Raw genomic sequence first — 18,302 nt, 5'->3', positions numbered from 1 at the left:
ATGCTCTCCTTGAGCTCTGGATATTATCAGAGCTATGCAGCAGCCAGAATTTCTTTCTCAGAGACAGAGCAGGACTTTGAATCTTTCCATCTCAGATCAGAACAGAAGGTTCAATCTTAGAATTTGCCCTGCAAATGTTTTTAATTAAAATGTTACTTTCTATTTTGACATTTGTCATTTATACTTTCTCATTTTAAAATAAAATTTGAAGTGAAAACAGAACCAAGGGGTTCCAGGCTGATCAGCTTTAGTCTTTCCAAAACATTGCATTACAGAAAGTAAGGAGGTTGCTTCATGACTTTTTATTTTGTTCAAAATGAAATATCATTATCATCAATACGTCCTGCAAAATGTCCCAGTTATAACAAGCTGATATTTTCTAACACAATGTTGCTTCCACCAAACATTTTGACCCTATCTACTGAGAGGTATTTATCTACATGGGGACAATTCAGATACCTGATGTTCCTTCTGTGCAATCACTTACTTCTGTTTCTCTCAACCTCTGTTCTTATTAAAGCCGCAAGAGGAAGCAAGCCACTAAAGATGTAGGGCGGGGAAAAAGATCTGACAGGAGAAGCAACCACTGATACAGTAGAGGAATGCCTTACTCAGGGACACCACTATAGCTAGTGAGCACCCCCTTGCTTGCATACTCCCCTCTCCCAAAAGGCTGGGGTAGCAAATCATGGTTTTGGTGGGAGGGTGAGCTGAGCAAAACTGAACTGAGTCCATCACCTCACTCATGCAGACTGTTCAGGGATCTGGAGCCAGTCTGACTGAGTTTGGATGAAATATCTAGAAGGAAGATCATCTCTGCACGAGGCACAGACTCCAGCGCTTCGCTGGTCCCTTCCCTGCCAGAAGTGGAGGCAGAGGCACTGTGCCAGTAATGTGCCCTGCAGGACACATCCAGCCAGGCTCTGCAGGGCATGGCAGGGCGACCTTCCCTGTGAGGGGAATCAGCTGGCTTTCAGTGTAAGGAGAAATGGAAAATTGCCATAGGGAAAAAGAGCAAAGCATTAATTTTAAGGCCAATGATAAACACATATATTTATTTCCTTGTAAAGCAAAAGATGTGGTCCAAACACTCCAGGAGGATGTAAGCATGGTTTTCCTCCTGCTACCTTGCCCCTCTGACACTTGACCTCTGTCCCTCTTCCCTGCCTCAGTCCCCACTCTAGCCAGGCTACCCCGAGGGGCTGTGCAGCTCTGGGGACTGCAGGAAGAAGCCCCTTCAAACTTCCCCTTCTGCCTGGCCACACACACCTTGGTGGAGGCTTGAGGCATGGCTGGGTCACAGTGAATTTGTTGCTGCTCCCAGCCTCCCTCCTTCCTGTTCCCCTCCTCTCTTTTCCACCCCCTCTGGGAGCACCACGCAGGTGGCACCGTACAGTGGTTCACATATGCAGTGAAAGACACTTCAACATCAGCTGCAGAGAGGTGGGTGCCAGCTCTGTCCTGCCTCTCGCTGCACCAGTGCTTCTGCCTACAACAGCATGGCAGTGACAGTCTGATTCAGACCCTTACGGCATGTTTACTTACTGCATCTCTGTGAGTTCGTTCTGCTCTGTTGTGTTCTCCATGTAATGCTGTGAAGACGAGCAATCTTTCCAGCTAAAGATTCAGGGTTCCAACTCCAGCTCTGCATGCACAGAGACAATCCGACCTTAACTCACAATCCATGCCATAAGTATGCACTCATCCTTTGAAGTTAAGACCTCTCCAGAGTTTATTCAGAGCATGTTGAGTGCTTTTTGGTAGGACAAGAACAATAAGGCATCGGCATAATAGAGAATCTGGTACAATACTGTCCTTGGCTTTCTTTTAAATGGAATATTTCTGCTTCTTTTTAAAACAAAACATGAAGATTTTCCTCCCTGTCTGAGGTTTGTTTTGCAGTGTTTCAGCACAGACTGGGACTTGTATGGTGTATTATTAATACAAGTTATTAATAGGAGTTAATAATGGAAGCACAGACACTTTAGGGAATGAGATCATTACAATTAAGAATACGAGGAGCCTACATGTTAAAATGAAACCTTACATTGCTTAAACAGCTTTAATAATAACCAGTGGGTTTCCACTCATTAAGATTACTTCAAGTATCTGCATCTGAGAGATGGTCAAAGAAAATGTATTCAGAGATAAACTGAAGAATAAAACAGGGCAATGAATGGAGAATGAGATCACACTTCTTTCTAAATATGCAAATAGATAAACATCAGAACAATAGATTTTCTTCTATTCTTTTCACAAAGGTGCAGTTTGCTTATCTGAGATCATTGTGAGGCTGGTAAGAATACAAGGCTTAATACAAAATACCCCAGAGGCAGACAAGCAGTTTAGCCAGGCTGGCTTGAGTGTAATAGAACTCTCTCTATATCCATGTGTACACACACACAAATATGTCTATATGTCTATATGTAAAAAACAAACAAACAAAAAACCAAGAACCAACCCACTCATTTTTTCCTTTTACCCACTGTTGCCTTTATATAGAAACATAATTATGTAGTTAGAACATTAAACACAGGAAAAGAGTTATTCCTTTGCTTTAACTTACTGGGATCTATACAGCCTTACAAGGTTGTCATCTGTGTTACATGCATAACTAGAAGACTTCTGCAGACCTTTGTAGACTTCATGTATCTTTGATGTGTGAGATTACCCTATGGTGATAGTAACAAAACGCCCTGGGCAGTTGAAAGAATAGAGTAAGTCCACATTTTTTTGCAAATCTAACTGTAGCTACTACGTCATTACCTAAATAGAAACAGCATCCATCTGCTACAGGTTTAACACACTCATTTTTCTCCCTATTGAATTTCCATCTTTCACCCATCCCACACCAAAAAGACTACAGATAGAGAAAATTATTATATCCTTCTAAACACGTCGCCCATTCAGTGTGGTTTGACAAGGAGTCCTGAAACCTTTCTTCTGCCAGAGTTCCCAGGGTTTTCTTTTGGCTGATAATGCTTCAAAACCTGAACTGTGGGCAGGTTGGTTGGAGGGCATGTAGTGGCTCTGGTCTGCCCTCTTCCCTTCCCTTCCATCTACTCTCCATGCCTTTGGTCCTTTCTCTTCAGTCAGAAAGATTTCTGGCTCTGATTTCTGGGCTCTTGCAAGCCCGGTCCACACCTCACTGCAGTCCAGGGGCTCTTTCCTCTTGGTTTGTGGGGATTTAGCTCAAGTATTGAGTCTACGGAGGAAAACTCCAGCAGCATCACCTAATAAAGTGGTGTCTGATGTTTGACAATGGTGACAAAAGTTTTTACAACTAAGGTCTTCCCGTGGAAGCTCCTTGGTGACCCTGCCATGTGAGTAGCATCTTCTACACTGTATGAAGGTCATGGAATAAGACTAAGCTTAGCACTTTTCACAACTGGACTCGAAGGTGCCTCATTTTTGTGAAAATAGGAATGGAAGTTGAGTGCCCAGTTTCTTACATGACCCAGAGGTCATGGCTGTTTCTTCCCATCACTCTCTGACTTCTAGCGCTCAGGCAGAAGCAGAGCCTAATTCGCATGGCATGCACTTCTTGTTAGTGTCATTTCACTGCCTCTGAGGGTGAGAAAAAAATGCACCCTGTGAGTGGCCAGGTCACTCAGATATCTGCCTCATATTTACTTCTAGTTGCACCTTCATTCCTATGTGTAGTCACTTACAGGTCCCATGCAGTGAAGACAAGGTGACATGAGCTTCACTAAGGGCTGGACAAAGTTTCCAGGAACCCATCTGGTGCTGAGGTCTGAGCCACCACATCTTCAGTAAGATTTGCTTCAGCACTGGCTAGACTGAAGTTTGTTAAAGTGCATGTGCCCATGTTGGGGTCATTCCTTCAATTACAATGTTAAAAACTCACACAGTTATGATCCCAGATTAAACATTCGGTTAATGAGATGGGACAAATGTTCTCTTCAATATCCCTGCATTATATGCCTTCCTTGCAAAGTTTACTTCAGAAATTTTTCATAGTACATATCACATGCATTCTGAGCTTGCAATATCATAGCATATAACCATACAGCATCCCTGTAGTCCCCTTGTAAAACTACACTTTCCTGGGTGTTGCAATCCAGATGTAGAAGGCAGAACTATTGTCCACCTGCCTTCCTCCCTCATTACATCATCTTCCCCAGCAAGAATGGGGAAGTGGAGGAGGCTACAATACAAAACAGTATGCCAAGCTTTTCAAAACAGCAAACAATAAATTATCAGGAATTTCAGATTTTCATTATTATTTACTATTCATATTTAAGTAAATCTGTTTCTGAGACAGGTGTTTTCTGTAATCCAGTTTCTTTAATGAAGAGTCCAAACCCATAGATTGTTCTAGTATCAATGACTGCAATGGGAACTGATGACTCCACATCAGCCTGGCAAAATCTAATTCATAGGCATCAGCTGTGTAAAAATAAACTGCAACAGTATTCATAAAACATATTGTCCATGAACAAACTCATGGCAAACGTAGCCTAAGTAAGTTCTCATTCTCACAGTTCCCTTAGAAAGATATGTCATTCTTTGAAAGGTATGCATGGCAAGTGGTGCTGAGAGTTGCAGAGCAAATGCACAGTGACTGGGTGCCAACAGTTCTGCAAAATAGTATTCTCCAGATAAAAGAGAAGTTGTCATCCAGAAAGCTGCAGTCAGTAAAGATAAAAAGATTGTTTTAGCAAGGGAATAGTGTCAGGAGAAAACAATGTTTAAAAATGAGCAAAAACAAAAATATAAACATGAAAAATGTCTATTACATCATTCTGTTTTATTGGAGCAATAATGTACATAGTCACAGGAAAAAAAATGCCCAGAACAACCAAGAGAGAAGAACTGTGTTCAACTTTAAAATGTCAATAGTAAAAAAGAGGTATTAAAAATCTGAGCCTGAAGGGGCCTCCATAAATTAGTGTCGCTGATATTTCATCCATATGTTTTTTTTTCTTTTCTTGTAGATATCTCTATCCTTTACCATAATTAAAAACTTCATTTACATGTACTTTGTCTCCCTCTTTCTCTTTGTTGCTTCATTCTATTCTGTTCTTTTTCTCTCTGCCACATTTTAACTTTCCAGATACATTTTTAATTATTTTTTCCTGAAGATACTTTTTTCTATCCAGTGCAGAAGTGTTTACCCTTTGCTCCTCTTCTCTCTTTTCCTATCTTACCTTCTTCCTTTCTTTCTTCCCTGATTTTTGTTTGTTTGTTTGTTTGTTTCTTCTCCAGCACTCCTCCCTCCCTTTAGCCAGCTCTTTTCTTTCTTTCATGCTTCGTATTTTCTGGCTCCCTGTGTTCTTGCTTTTCCTGCTTCACTCTTCTTTCCTATTTTATCTACTCTTTCACCACAATTCTCACACACTCCCTTTGCATAGCCACCAAAATGCTGATTCCAGCCTTTCATCAGGCACACTGTCCTTTCTTGGCAGATTTTTTTTCTCTAAACCTCTCCTAAATGCATTACTGCCTCATCCCCAAACCTACTCACAATTGCAAACTCTCTTTCCACTGAATTTACTCATGTGAATACATAACTTGTGTGTACCCAGACAGGTATTGTTTCCCTGTCTGTCCACAAATAGAAATAGGGATGAATTACCTACTGTTATTGCAATGCCAGACTTGCAATCTCAGAATTGGATATTTTTAATTCTGATCATCTAACCTCTGATGCCTGGTCTAAAATTCAGACCTGTTAGCCATAAGACATATGCACCTTTGTGTCCTGCTCCTCCACGGAGTTATATATTGAACAGCTGCTACAGGAACATGCAGACAGAAAGGTCTTACCTCTGATGCTAAGTGTATGAGTCAAAGCCATTTTAGGGCCTCATAATCTTGGATGAATACCTCTTGACCCAACAACTTCACAAAACAGGCACATCAGAAGAGGGAAAATTAAGAGAAGACTAAAGAATGTGTCAAGGACCATATCAAGAGCCTGTAAAAGAGATAGAAACTCATCTTAATTCTGTTGTTTTGCCAGGCTCTCCTTCCTCAGACTCCCACCCAGGCCATGAAAGTCTTCTCGAGCTTTCTCCATACAGCACTAATCTTTGGACACATATAAGCATTCTGTTCTTCTTGGGAAGACATATGTCTCTACACTCTCCTTAAACACATGTAGACTTCTTTGCTTGTTCTCATCTACTCCTCTCTTACCTAAATTCTTCCTTCCCTTCCTCTTGTTCCTTTCTGTATTCATGTTTCTTCATATTTCTGAGTGCCATCACAAATTCACTCCCAGTTTCTTGACCCCCTCTTCTCACTTCCAGATTTCCTATACCACCACCAGCATCCACTGTCAGCCCAGTCTAATAAAGGCAGCTCAGTCTGGGGACAAAAAGAAAAGCATAGCTTCTCCTAACCCTGTGAGCATTAGGACCTAAGTAAAGCTGGGCAGTTTGCTGGAAACAAACAACAACAGTAAGGAAAGGTGACCCAAGGTAGAGTTAAAGTAAGAAATGGAAGAAGCTCCTGAATGTTTTTAGAGCTGAAGGTGGCAGCATCACCAGGTCCAGGATGACAGGTATATACATCACTGTTGCCTGGGCAGGGGCCATGCACTAGGGTCAGGTCAGCATTCCCTGACATCAATATGCTTCTACTGGTGCCTGTATATGTGTGCTTCTAGCATGGCTTTCCAGGTCATTTAAATACACATGCATGTGTAGCATAACACTTTGTAGTCAGTTTTCAGCTGTTGGGTGGCTTGTTATTTCCACCACACACACACAGTCTAGAAAGCAGCCTGTTGAATAGCCAGTTTGAAATCTTTTTCCTTCTTCTCCTGATGTACCTCTGCTCACTCACTCTATGCAGATATTGGCACATGCTCAGCAGCTGAGAATCTGTCAGAATACCAAAGAACTGGAAGTCCAAGGGAGTGATTAAGAAAATCTATGACAGTTTCTAACATACCTTTATTACCTCTATAATGAAGTTTGATTGAGTTGATGCAAGCAGGTGATTATCATTGTTTTTAAATCAATTTACAGCTCAGAAATTCTTGCAGAGCTGGCACAATGACAGAGTATTGGATAGCTGCAAGAGGCAGCACTGTCTGGCGGCACCACGTTGTAGTGCTGCGGTCTCACTACCTCTATAGAAATGCTCATCTGCAGCAATAGAGCTGGAAAGATGAGGAGAAGCAAGAAGAGAGCCCTGATGCAGTACATAAACTGGGACATTAGCAGACCCGCCAGGCTTTGTTTGTTCTTTCTCATTAGCATTCGTTCCCCCCTAATTCAACACTGAAATTTAACTGGCTGTTCCTTAAAGATGAGGCTGCCAAAGCCTTCTCTCCTCCCAGCGTCACGTTCCATTCCCAACCTCTACTTATCTAAGCTACTTTAAAAATGTTTTGAAGGGATCAGCAGCCCCTCAAGCCAGACCTCTCACACATTATCTTCATGTTCATTCACACCTAAACTTCATCCTTGATAAAAAATATTTGTCAGCTCAAGAAATATATATATATATATATATATATATATGTATGCAAGCAGTCTAAGTGCTAAACAGAGCCTGACCGTCGGGGAATTGGAGGCACGCTGCTGTCTAAACTAAAGCTAACTCATGCTTTCCTGGCTTTCTTTTTTCTTTTTTCACTTATGATTATTATTCATTATTATTCTGTATTTACACTGTGGCAGAAGTTAAAGCTCAAATCAAGGAGAGGGGCAACTGCTGAGCAAGACCCTTGCAGTCAAACAACTAGAGCTAGTAGAAAATACCCTGAGGGAACGTGCCGATACCTTAAGCCTGACAGGTTCTGCAGAAGAGCTTTTCATTTTAGAAAAAAAAAATATCTTTTTCTTTATCCTTTTTTTTTTTTTTTGGCACAGCAAAAGCAGAGAGTTTTCAGTTTTCCCAGAAACAAACATTTTGAAGCCTGTTTCCAAAATCAGTTTGTATTTCAGAATATAGTACATATTACCATATGTTAGAAAAGTGTAACACAAAATAAAATAAAAATGTCCAAATTCCTGCACAATGTTACACTTTTCGCAAAAACAACAGTGCCATGCCTAACAACATTAAATTCTGTGCAAAAACACCTTTTCATGGGGGATTTTGAATTTTCAGAATTTCACCAAAAATCAGAATAGAATTATAAAAATTCATGCTTTGAATGTTAAGGATGTAAAGTTTCCACATTTTAGGAAGTGTAAAATACTGTGTGTTCTTGATTGAGTTACATTTATGTGTCAGGAAAAGAATGCTGCAAAGTTGTAAAGGAGACAGTTACTAACTGACTGATGTACTATCTTGTGTCATGTTTGCTGAATTAATATTTTGTTCTGATGCATATGTTTGATTTGAAGGGTTCCCTGCTCTGGAGATTTCATAATTACTTGGATATAAAGATCCAGATTGAAAAAAATGACATTGCTAAGGCTCAGCCACATTCAGCCAGAGCTTGTCACCAGCCACAGAAAACACAGCCTCTAAAAAAACACCATTATTCAGTAGATAAGGGTGGCAACTCACAATTATTATACTTCCTTTCAATGTTTTAATTTTCATGCTGTGTTTCAGTGACATTGAGACTAACAGGCAGGACAAACAAAGCCTAAGCATCAGCTCCTTGCCATTGCTCCTTAATGAAAGGAAATGTATCACTCTCTACTGCTTGACCTTTGCAACGAGATGTAATGAAGTGACAAAAAGAGAAGGGGCGATGCAGCTACCAAGTTTACACTTGAAAGAGTTTATCGCAATGCTCAATTGATATCTGAAACTTCCTCCTAAACAACATGTTTGCAGAGGCCAGGGAAGGATATTCTCATGCCTTCAGCTGGTTCTGGTTAGGCTCTTCAAAACTGCACTGGCTACCTGAGTATCCGCTTCATCTAACACCAAATAAGCACAGAAAGCTGGCGAATGCAATAGAAGTGTAAAAAGCATGGAAATAGAAATAGAAAAGATGGAAGGTAAAAAAAAAAAAAAAAAGCATGCAGTGTACCAACTCTGACATTAATTTTCTTAAATAAAGATTCCCATTTAATCCTACAAAATACTATTGTATTTTAGCTGAATTAAACAAGCAATGTGATCAAAATACTTGTTAATCCTATGTTGTTTTTTTTCTCTACTGTTAACACCACCCAGAGTCGAGGTCTATTTAGCAGCAGACAGAATTATTGATTGCTTCTGTTTTGCATTTAAGAATAGCAAAACACCCATTTGGAGTTCTTTAACAAAATATCCAACTATTAATGAGTATATAAAAGGTACAGAAAAAAAAAAAAGAGAGAAAAAGTGAAAAAGTAGTCTAGACATGTTAGAAATAAAGACACTTTCCTGTCTTAAAACGGCTTTCAGCAGTAACACTTGCAGAATATTAATTCTAACTGTTTGTTCTGGCCATTTTGATGACAATTTGTAGTGAATCCAATTTAAAATAAACATTTTTGCTTAACAAAACGTTTCATTCATTTCACCAACACATTTTTTTTTAATTCTAATTCCTTCAACATAAATCAGAAAAATATTTCTAAAGGAAAATTCAATGGAAATTAACTTTCTCATTTCCTACATGCTGCTTGTAGCTGAACTCCCCTAAGCTTTTTGGAGAAGAATAAGCTCTCACCTTGACCACTCAATGTTTCAGGAATTTTTGCTCAGGGAAGTCTCTCATCACACCTTAATGCACTCTAGAAAGAGAACTGCCTCCCAAAATATCATCACTTTCATGAAAGCTGAAGATTCCTACGATGTCAAAAATATCTGCTGAAAAAATTAGATGAATTAACATCAGACATACAAAATTCGCTCCATATTACCTAGGACTTGTCTTCGGAGGCTATTAAATTGGGAGAAAAGAATTAAAATGAAGCATTTAATATTTTCTGAAAAGTCACTAAATTATTGTGGCCACCTTAGTGCTTTATTAAGGGATGGCTGCTCCTGTCCATCAGCAGCAACAATCAGCACACCACTTAGACATAGCACTCAGAAAATTAGGGAAGTGAATAAAAATAGAGGGGAAAATGCCATGCAAAAGTAGTCAATTCATAACACTCACTTCCAATATTAATTGGTTAATTAATTGAATGCTCAATTACGCAAACACTTTGCCTTCTGTCCTAATGACAATTCAAATAAGTGAAAAAAAAAAAAATAAAAATGTCCAGCTAAGCTAGACAGCAAACAGAGAAGAAAATACCTTTCAGGATGGAATGCAGAAAAAAATCAGACATTTGTTAAGGAAATAGTTTCCCAAGTAACGTTCCCTCTTACGTATGATTATTCACAGAAGACAGAGGGTGTCAGTTCAAATGTAGACATTGTTTTTCATCACCGATTTAGATAAAGATGGTGCTGTCATTAAATCGCAATGGACTCTAGCTGAGAGCTGTCTCTCTGTTAAATACTAGCAAATAATTTCTGTGTTTGTCTGTGCTCAGTTTTATAAGGAGATTGTTTGTTGACTTTGAACCTTAACATGAGGCATTCCTTTTCAGCATTTTAAAATAACAACATCTTTATAATATTTTTCTTAATATTTAAACAGGTTGAATTATTTAGCAAAGCGAGTAAACCTCTAATTTCACTTTAATGAGGGTTCTGTAAAGTCAAACCCTGTAGAGGTTTCAAAACTCTTCCATGAAAAACCCAACCATGAAAAACAAGTTGCAGGCATTAAATACGGCAATGTTGTGGCCACCAGGGCAATTTGCTTGCATCTAACCAAATATAGATGAGTCACAAGCACAGCATGAGCAAAACACGATTCCAGAGTCAATGGGACCTATGTAAGGCTGACCTAAAGATTGAAACTACCCAGCTCCCCAAGGTACTCATGCTCAAAACAGTAAGATTCAGCACCCACTGCATGACAGCTAGGCAGAAGCTTTCAGTCCTGGCTCAGTTCACTGTAGCCAGCCTAAATTTGTTCAACGGGAGCTGTGCTGAGGTTTTGGGTCCCAGTGCAAACACTGTTTAACTATACACATAGCTGTAAGCATGTGAATCAAAGTCACAGACTCTTATGTTAACGTTAAGCACTTACCAAGATGCTGTACTGACTGAGTACCTCTAAGATCAAATTCTGTTAGCTAACAGAATAACCAAACACACTTTGAATTTTGGACCTGATCATACATAACTTTCTTACGTACATCCCAAAACAAAGCAAAACAAAACAAATCCCCAAAAGCCAAGCCCCATCCCCAAACCTCTGTTCAAAGGCAGTATAATGGCATGCATTCCAGCATAGCTCTACAAATCTGTAATGCAAGAACAGTGTGCCCAAAAACAGCCTCTGGTCATAGCGGTGCTGAAAATATGTTGTTGTCCTTTTTATCAGTGAAAACAAGGGGAAAAATACCTTATTTGTAAAAATAAATGTCCAGGTTTTCATTTATACAGGAATGACTTTGTTGCGTGGTATGCCCTTCAATAAAATTATAGCTTAGGTCCACGAGTGTGTGCATGTTTTGAGGTCTTATACTTAATCTTATCCTTTCTTCATTTTAAAGGTATTCAGTATCGTTAACAACCAGGAATGTAAATTACATACATACATACTCATGTACGTTGCCTACCTAATTTTACAACTTCTATTAAATGCTTTAATTACACACAATAGGTTATAAATATTAAACCAGAAATATATCTAAATATTTTTTACAGCAACACCTGAAGCAATGAAACTCCTTAGAATATGAAAGGTCCTCACTGAGAAATAGCTTTCAAAATTTACAAATGAAAAGTCTTTGAGAATTCAGACCCTTAGGTAGCATTTTATTTTTTTTCCAACTTTTAATCCACTTTACAATACATTAACAGAATTTTAAAAGGCCTTTGTTTTAAGGTCTGTGTTGTTATGCTAGTGTGCTCAGATATTAAAAACTACGCTGGAAAGCCATTTCTTTTACCTAATTATGAAGAGAATGAAATTAATATACTTACTCATAATAACTCAGCACTTCCCCAAATGCACGTATTTTCATTATTTGCTTGTACATTAGTTATTTCTATCCCTGCGACCTTATTCCTTATAAATGTGTTCTAAACTTCTTCAAGAGTATGGAAAGAATATTTAATACAAAGCAAAGTAATTATAGTCTGAAGGTTCTGAAATATAACTGAAGTGTATCCCTGGGGCTATTTCCTGATAATTAGGTATGACATAAATAATCATGATTAATTATGTTTCTGGATAGTCATCTGCCTCCAATGAAATATTGCTATCCATGATAATGCTTAACAATAAAAAAATAAATAACTACTCATGCTTAAACAGAATATTTTCTTAAACCTCATGTGAAACTCAGCCACACAGGCTATAAATGGCTTTGATGTTTCCCTGATATATTGTGCCACCAGAATACCAATTCTTCATTTCTGAGTGCATTAAATAATACTGTTTGGCAATAAATCAAAATTCAGGAGATGACAATTACAGCAAATAATTTTATTTGATGAGTTTTCGTTAAATAGGTTTTGAACATGATCTTGATTTTTCTTTTGTCTAGTTTATTAAAGATGAGATAAATTGCCTGTTACATACCTCTAGCTGTAGATGTACCAGGACACAGTACAGGCCGGTATGTGGGTCAGAGCCTGGACATTCTAAAATGATTTTAAAGAAAAATTTGTTGATTATTTCGCTGATAACTTTGTGAGTACCAACTGTGTTTCTGGATCAAGAACGGAACTTTCTTTCTTTGAAAGAATGCCAAGGCCTTTCCTGTTTACATCCAGCACTATCACATATTGTTATTAATACACCATGACGGCCTTGAGGCTCATCTTAAACCGTACATTTCACTGCCCTGCAGAAGCAGTTCAGAAATAGAAATGAGTGTGAAGAACATGGCTAGCAGTGTTTTGCCCATGAAACACAGAGCCTGACCTTCAGAACTGGAATTCCAGGTGAGTACTCACCCTACCAAGAGTAGCTCGGCTAGACTTGAGCATGCCCAACAACATACCTGGGCTCACCCCTGGCAAAACACCAGTGAAGCCAGCCCTAGGCATGGATGCTCACAGGCATCCATGGCTATGCCCTAAATGGGAGCATGGACAGGAGGAAGATGGCACCGTCCTGCTCAGGCTGGATCCAGAGACCCCTTCTTTGGAGAAGAGTGGTGAGAAATGACAGTTGTTCCCACTGCCTGAGCCCAGCAGGAGGCTGGCATTGCCTCGGGTTGTCCAGGCAGGATGTGATCACAGAAACACGGGTAGAGCTCAGCAAGCCCAGAAAGGCAAGCAAGCACCAGTTCTAGACATTGCTGGCCAGGCCTTCCTTCCTTCTTTGCCTTTTAATTGTGACTTATTTACCACCTTCTTTGGCAGGGGAAATGGAGGCAAAGTCACCTTCAGGCTGTAAGCAGCACAGGCACAATGGGAAAATGCAAATCTGACTGCTAATGTAGCAGGGTGATCTCTGGAGATCCATGGCTTCGGCAAGTCTGCCACTGGATGCATGGACCCCAAAAGCTAAGGCAGAGGAGGTGGGGAGTGCGCAGGCTGCAAGCAGCATTCTCAACAAGCCACAGGGTGGAAGCAGAAAAGCCAGAGGGGCTGCCAGCTGCCAGGATCAGAAACAAGATGACTGAACAGGGTGCTCAGTTGGAAAAATAAAATAAATAAATAAATAAACAGCAAAAAAAAACCAGCAGGAAAGAAGGGGGCATATGCTTAAAATACTGTCATGGAAATAAAGAGGGGACTTGTCGGGAAGAGTAGGCAAAATAACAAAAAGCTTATAAACCCCCCACCTGCCACCTGCCAAGAGTGTCAATAAAAATGATAGGAGCAAAAGCAAAGGATTTCTTTTTCTCAGCAGCAAGAAGCACAGATGGGCAAATATATAAAACAAAAGACTATATGAGGTTTTCATCTGTGTTACATTTCCCATGAATGAGTGCACAAGAAAAATGTTTACCTGAATTACGTTAAATGTGAGCAAACTATGGATTTGTATTCATGAATATTCTTAGCATAAAGCCATGCTAAAGATTTTTAAATCCTGTTTGTTTAGGTCTGATAGAAGTATCATAGAGCAGTTACATATTTGGTGAGGTGTGTTAATTCAAATTGTGAATAGAAATATGAAGAATGCTGAAGAGATTTATTTTAAACATATTTGTATTTGCCACATCTCCATTTCAGAAGTAGGGTAAAGTAATACCTAAGCTACGTTTGTAGCAAATCACAGAATTAGAAGGCATTACCAGTCACTGTCATTTTGCTAGAAGGCATTCCTGTGTTTAGTATACAAATTTGTACTATCGTTACTGATGTAATCCCTGCTTGTGCAAATATTCAATAAATATGGTACAAAGTTTCTGCCAACATTCAATCACCAAGCCACAGCTGAACTCTGTCCATGTTCTCAGCGACTGAGAGCATGTGATTTTTAATGCTGCTTGAAAAATAATTTACATGACAGATATAACTAAGCAATATAATATTATCTGACATCTGCAACTGTAACCTTAAAGCCTAGTTGCATCATTTGAAGAAGCATCATTCAGGGAGACAATATTCTGGAGATAACAAAATCCCAGGACAATAAAGACTGCCAAGGGACTATATCCAAAAGTCAGGAAGAACTGGCAAGTCACTGCTGTCTTTGGGAAGCATACAGGTGAGCAGAAGTCAAAGCCCTGGGTTAACTGCTGAGCCTGGACTTGTGTCCTTACTGATTCTTTAGAAGCAGCCTGGCCAGATGTATGTTGCATATCTTTATATTGATGCTGGAGCAAAATATTTGCTCAGATCTTTTAAGATCTGAGCAAATATTGAGGGTGGGAAGACAACCAGGGGAACCACAGTTCAGGACTGAAGCATGGAGTGAATCAAACTGACGCTTTCATACACAAATAGGAACCCAAACCAAGCAAGAGAAGGAAGCATCAAAAACTGTCTCCATTCCAGCCTTGATTGGGTCATTAGAAGTAGATTCAATGCTTTTTTTTTTTGCCTTTTTTTTTTTTTTTCAGCCATAGACTACATTTAGCTTTCCAATATGGTTAAGCATTGTACATTGATTTCAAAATAAGTTGTGCAAGTGCACATATGATCTGAAGTCATCTCTTCAAGGCAGTTTGAGCATTCTTTCAGTGCAGAAGTTTCCCTGATAGTTTTTCTGCATTTGTTTGTGGTTCTGTAGTGGTTGGCTTGGTCAGCATATAGTTGTTTCTTTCTTTGTTATGTTGTTTTGTAATGAACTCTTATTTCAGCATGGGGCCACTTCTCATCCTGCCTTATAACACAGGCATGTGGTAATTGGCTCCAGGAAGAAGCAAAAACATATGTTTCCTTCTGGCACTAACTAATTAGTCATACGTACACTCAATACTTAATTGCTATTGTACTCTCTGGCCTGTGTGACTTCTGTGAAAATATCTGACTCTACACCAATCTCAATTAGAAACTCATGGAAAAGTGAAAAGTGTCTGTAGTTACTACACACAAGAGAAGCAAAATTTCACTAGTCACACCAGTAATTCCTAGCACATCACCTTTTTTTTTTTTTTTTAATCCTCAGAACTATGCTCAATATATTTTTCTAATGTAACCAAGCCTGGAAGCATAAAGCATCTGTGCTTCACTTAAAGCTGCTGATATGACAAAGAAAAACCTCTTCCTCAGGACTACTACTTCTCTCCTGTAGCATAACAAGTGCTAGTCAACCACAAGTGCTCCTAAGAATGGCTACTTTTAGTGCTTCTTACCAATAACAGGCAGAGGTTTTGCCCATTAAGGGTTTTATTTTCCATCTTGCAATAGTGACGACCATTTGGAGTTTTGCCCATACACTCTGTGCTGAATTTTTAGGTATTTATAACATTTCTATGGTACTTACTGCCATATTACCAAAGGCCCTCACACTCATTAATCTCCAATATAAATTGTTCCTTTGTTCATTGCTTAGATGACTTATATAAAGACCACAGCCTCTTAAGCAGAAATTGAGAATAAATTAAATATTCTTATTTTCTCATTACTTCTCCGCTTTAAGTGTTCCTGAAATAGCCAGTATGATTAAAACAAATAAAGAAAAGCCACAGGGCTAAATTTTGCCCTTAAAAATATATGAGTGACAGTGAATTTAGAGCTACTGGAGAGCCAGTAGCTCAGGGAGATTGTGGGGTCTCTTTCCCTGGAGATATACAAAAGCCACCTGGACGTGGTCCTGAGCAACCTGCTCCAGGTGTTGCTGCTTGATCAGGGAGGTTGGACCAGATGTCCTGCAGAGGGCCCTTCCAACCTCAACCATTCTGTGAACTCCATAGGACCCAGGTCTGCATCTCCAAGGAAAAAACAGAGATCATTTTAATTTAAAACCAAGGTAAAACATAACAGAACTTTCAGGTCACTGCACTGACTTATTCGAAGAAGTACATGCTTAAAGGCAATTGTTAGAGAAAAGTTCCAAGAGTTTGTAAGTTTTTCAATGCAATAATCTTACCAACAAACCAGTATTAAGCCAAAACCGTGAGATGCACTGGATTTAGAAGTGGAAGCCTGGGTAAATGAGCAGAACTAATGAACTCTCAATACACCCATGTGAAGGAATCTGAAAGGCAAGCAGGATGGATTTACAGGAAAGAGTCATGGTGGTCCCCATCCTCAGGGGTCCATCTCTCTGAGGTCCCAACCCTCCACTGCCATGCAAACCTCAGCTTCTCATGAAGCAGTTGCTGGGTGAGCTTAGTTTCTAACCCAGAATATTAAACAGGCTCCCACTTTTCTTTATATATCAGGTTGTTATTTCTATAGCTCACAAAGCTAGTATTCAAGCAAAGGAATACTCCTGTAATGATGGCAGAATGGCCAGCTGAAGTGAAGACTTGTGCATTACAACAATAGTAACCTATGCCTGGAAACCTACACAAGACTGATTTTTTTACAAGCGGAAGAATATGTACAGAGTAGTATAAACTGCATACAGCAAAACCTGGTATTTTGAAGACAATATTGCCTGATCTGGGATTATAAACTTGAATCTAAAATCAGGTTTGTGCAAGATTTGATACAGTACGCCAATACGTAGTGATCAAAGTAAGATCTGATGCTATTCTATACCATTGTACCACACAACACACACAGCATGACATGAAAATTGGTAGTTCCCAGTGTTTTCTGAACGTCAAATTGCAAAGCATAACTCAATGCTTGAGTAGCTCGAGCTAGACCTAACTCCTGACAATTTTGTGTCTTGTCATTTACACCTGTGCAATGAGAGGAGCAAATGGAGCACTGCAGGCTGCTATTTTTCTCCCACTCCTTACAGAGATGTAAATGAGTTCAGCAAAGTGAAGGCTAGCAAAGACAGTGGTGCAAACTCTGGAAACATGAGAGTTGGGAATATAAACCCCTGTACTCCTGCAGAAGGGAAATTGTCTAACAGAAGCAAATCAACAGGCAAATGTTCTGAAGTGACAGTGAAAATAGAAGGGAAATATAGGAATGCAATCTGAAAACAACACTAGCAAACATTCCTTATGAGTAAGAGGACCAACAAACATGAGCGGAACAGTCCGTTCTCCCAATGACAATACATGTCACAGATAGAGCTGGAAAACAATGTCTGAAATCACTGTAGCCCATAGCATTTTTTCCATAGATATCTGACTGCAACTTTTCTGCTGCTTAGGAAAAAGAAATTGGAAACACATTTTGTGAAAGACCATTGACATCACAGTGAACTATGTGTAGTAAACCTGAATATCTTAAGTGATGGGAGAGAGAAACTTACTGATAACCTTAAGTGATACCGACTTCATATAAATATCTTTCATCATCACTTTGGCCATACTTCCTCTTTATTGAGCCAAGAAGTAAAAACAAAGTTAAATTTTAGAAGGTGATGTATCCTTAAGAAGTGAGCTGACAAGAATTGAAAAGTCTCTGGTTTCACTACACTGAAAAAACACACAGCCTGGAATTTCATTTTATATCTCTGGCATCAGTGGTTGAATGTATGAGATACTCACTTTGCTGACTGATACAAGTCTGGCAACATCAGTGGTGATATGTCAGTTCACATCATATCATATAGTATAAGGATTTGAACTGACACAGATTTTTTTTGTTTGAAGTTAATTATAGATCATCTTTGAAGACCCCTCTGTGCATGCTTTTGTTTTGATTTTTCAGCAGATCTTGAAGGCAATGGATTCACAGTGGCTGAGTACCTGAGCCTCTTTGTATAATTTTATGGTTCTTATACTGAATGAACCATAATAAGCACACAGGGAGAGATCTCCTGTTACACGAAGGAGAAATTCAGTATCTAGTTTCAGCTGAAAGGGGGGTAACTTTCCTACTTGTCTTGG

The 18,302-nt window shown here is 39.3% G+C and overlaps 1 long non-coding RNA gene across 3 annotated transcripts in view; it reads right to left on the bottom strand.

Moving 5' to 3' along the window:
* Positions 1-720: 720 nt before the first annotated feature.
* The window catches only part of LOC106038858 (uncharacterized), a 93,075-nt gene continuing 75,493 nt past the window's right edge, over positions 721-18,302 (bottom strand). Inside the window, exons 4-7 of one of the 3 annotated variants that reach the window (XR_010833728.1) lie at positions 12,521-12,582; positions 9,596-9,732; positions 5,791-5,941; positions 721-4,649 (exon numbers count right to left, since the gene is read on the bottom strand). This is a non-coding gene — a long non-coding RNA (uncharacterized lncRNA). Of the gene's footprint in view, positions 5,942-9,595; positions 9,733-12,520; positions 12,583-18,302 lie in introns of all 3 variants that reach the window. The other 2 variants (XR_010833729.1, XR_010833727.1) reach the window with 2 other exon arrangements.

Source organism: Anser cygnoides, chromosome 1 (genome assembly GCF_040182565.1).
Source record: "Anser cygnoides isolate HZ-2024a breed goose chromosome 1, Taihu_goose_T2T_genome, whole genome shotgun sequence".
NCBI classification, from domain to species: Eukaryota; Metazoa; Chordata; class Aves; order Anseriformes; family Anatidae; genus Anser; species Anser cygnoides.
Note: the sequence above shows the minus strand (reverse complement) of the source record. Positions and strands in the feature narration are given on the sequence as shown.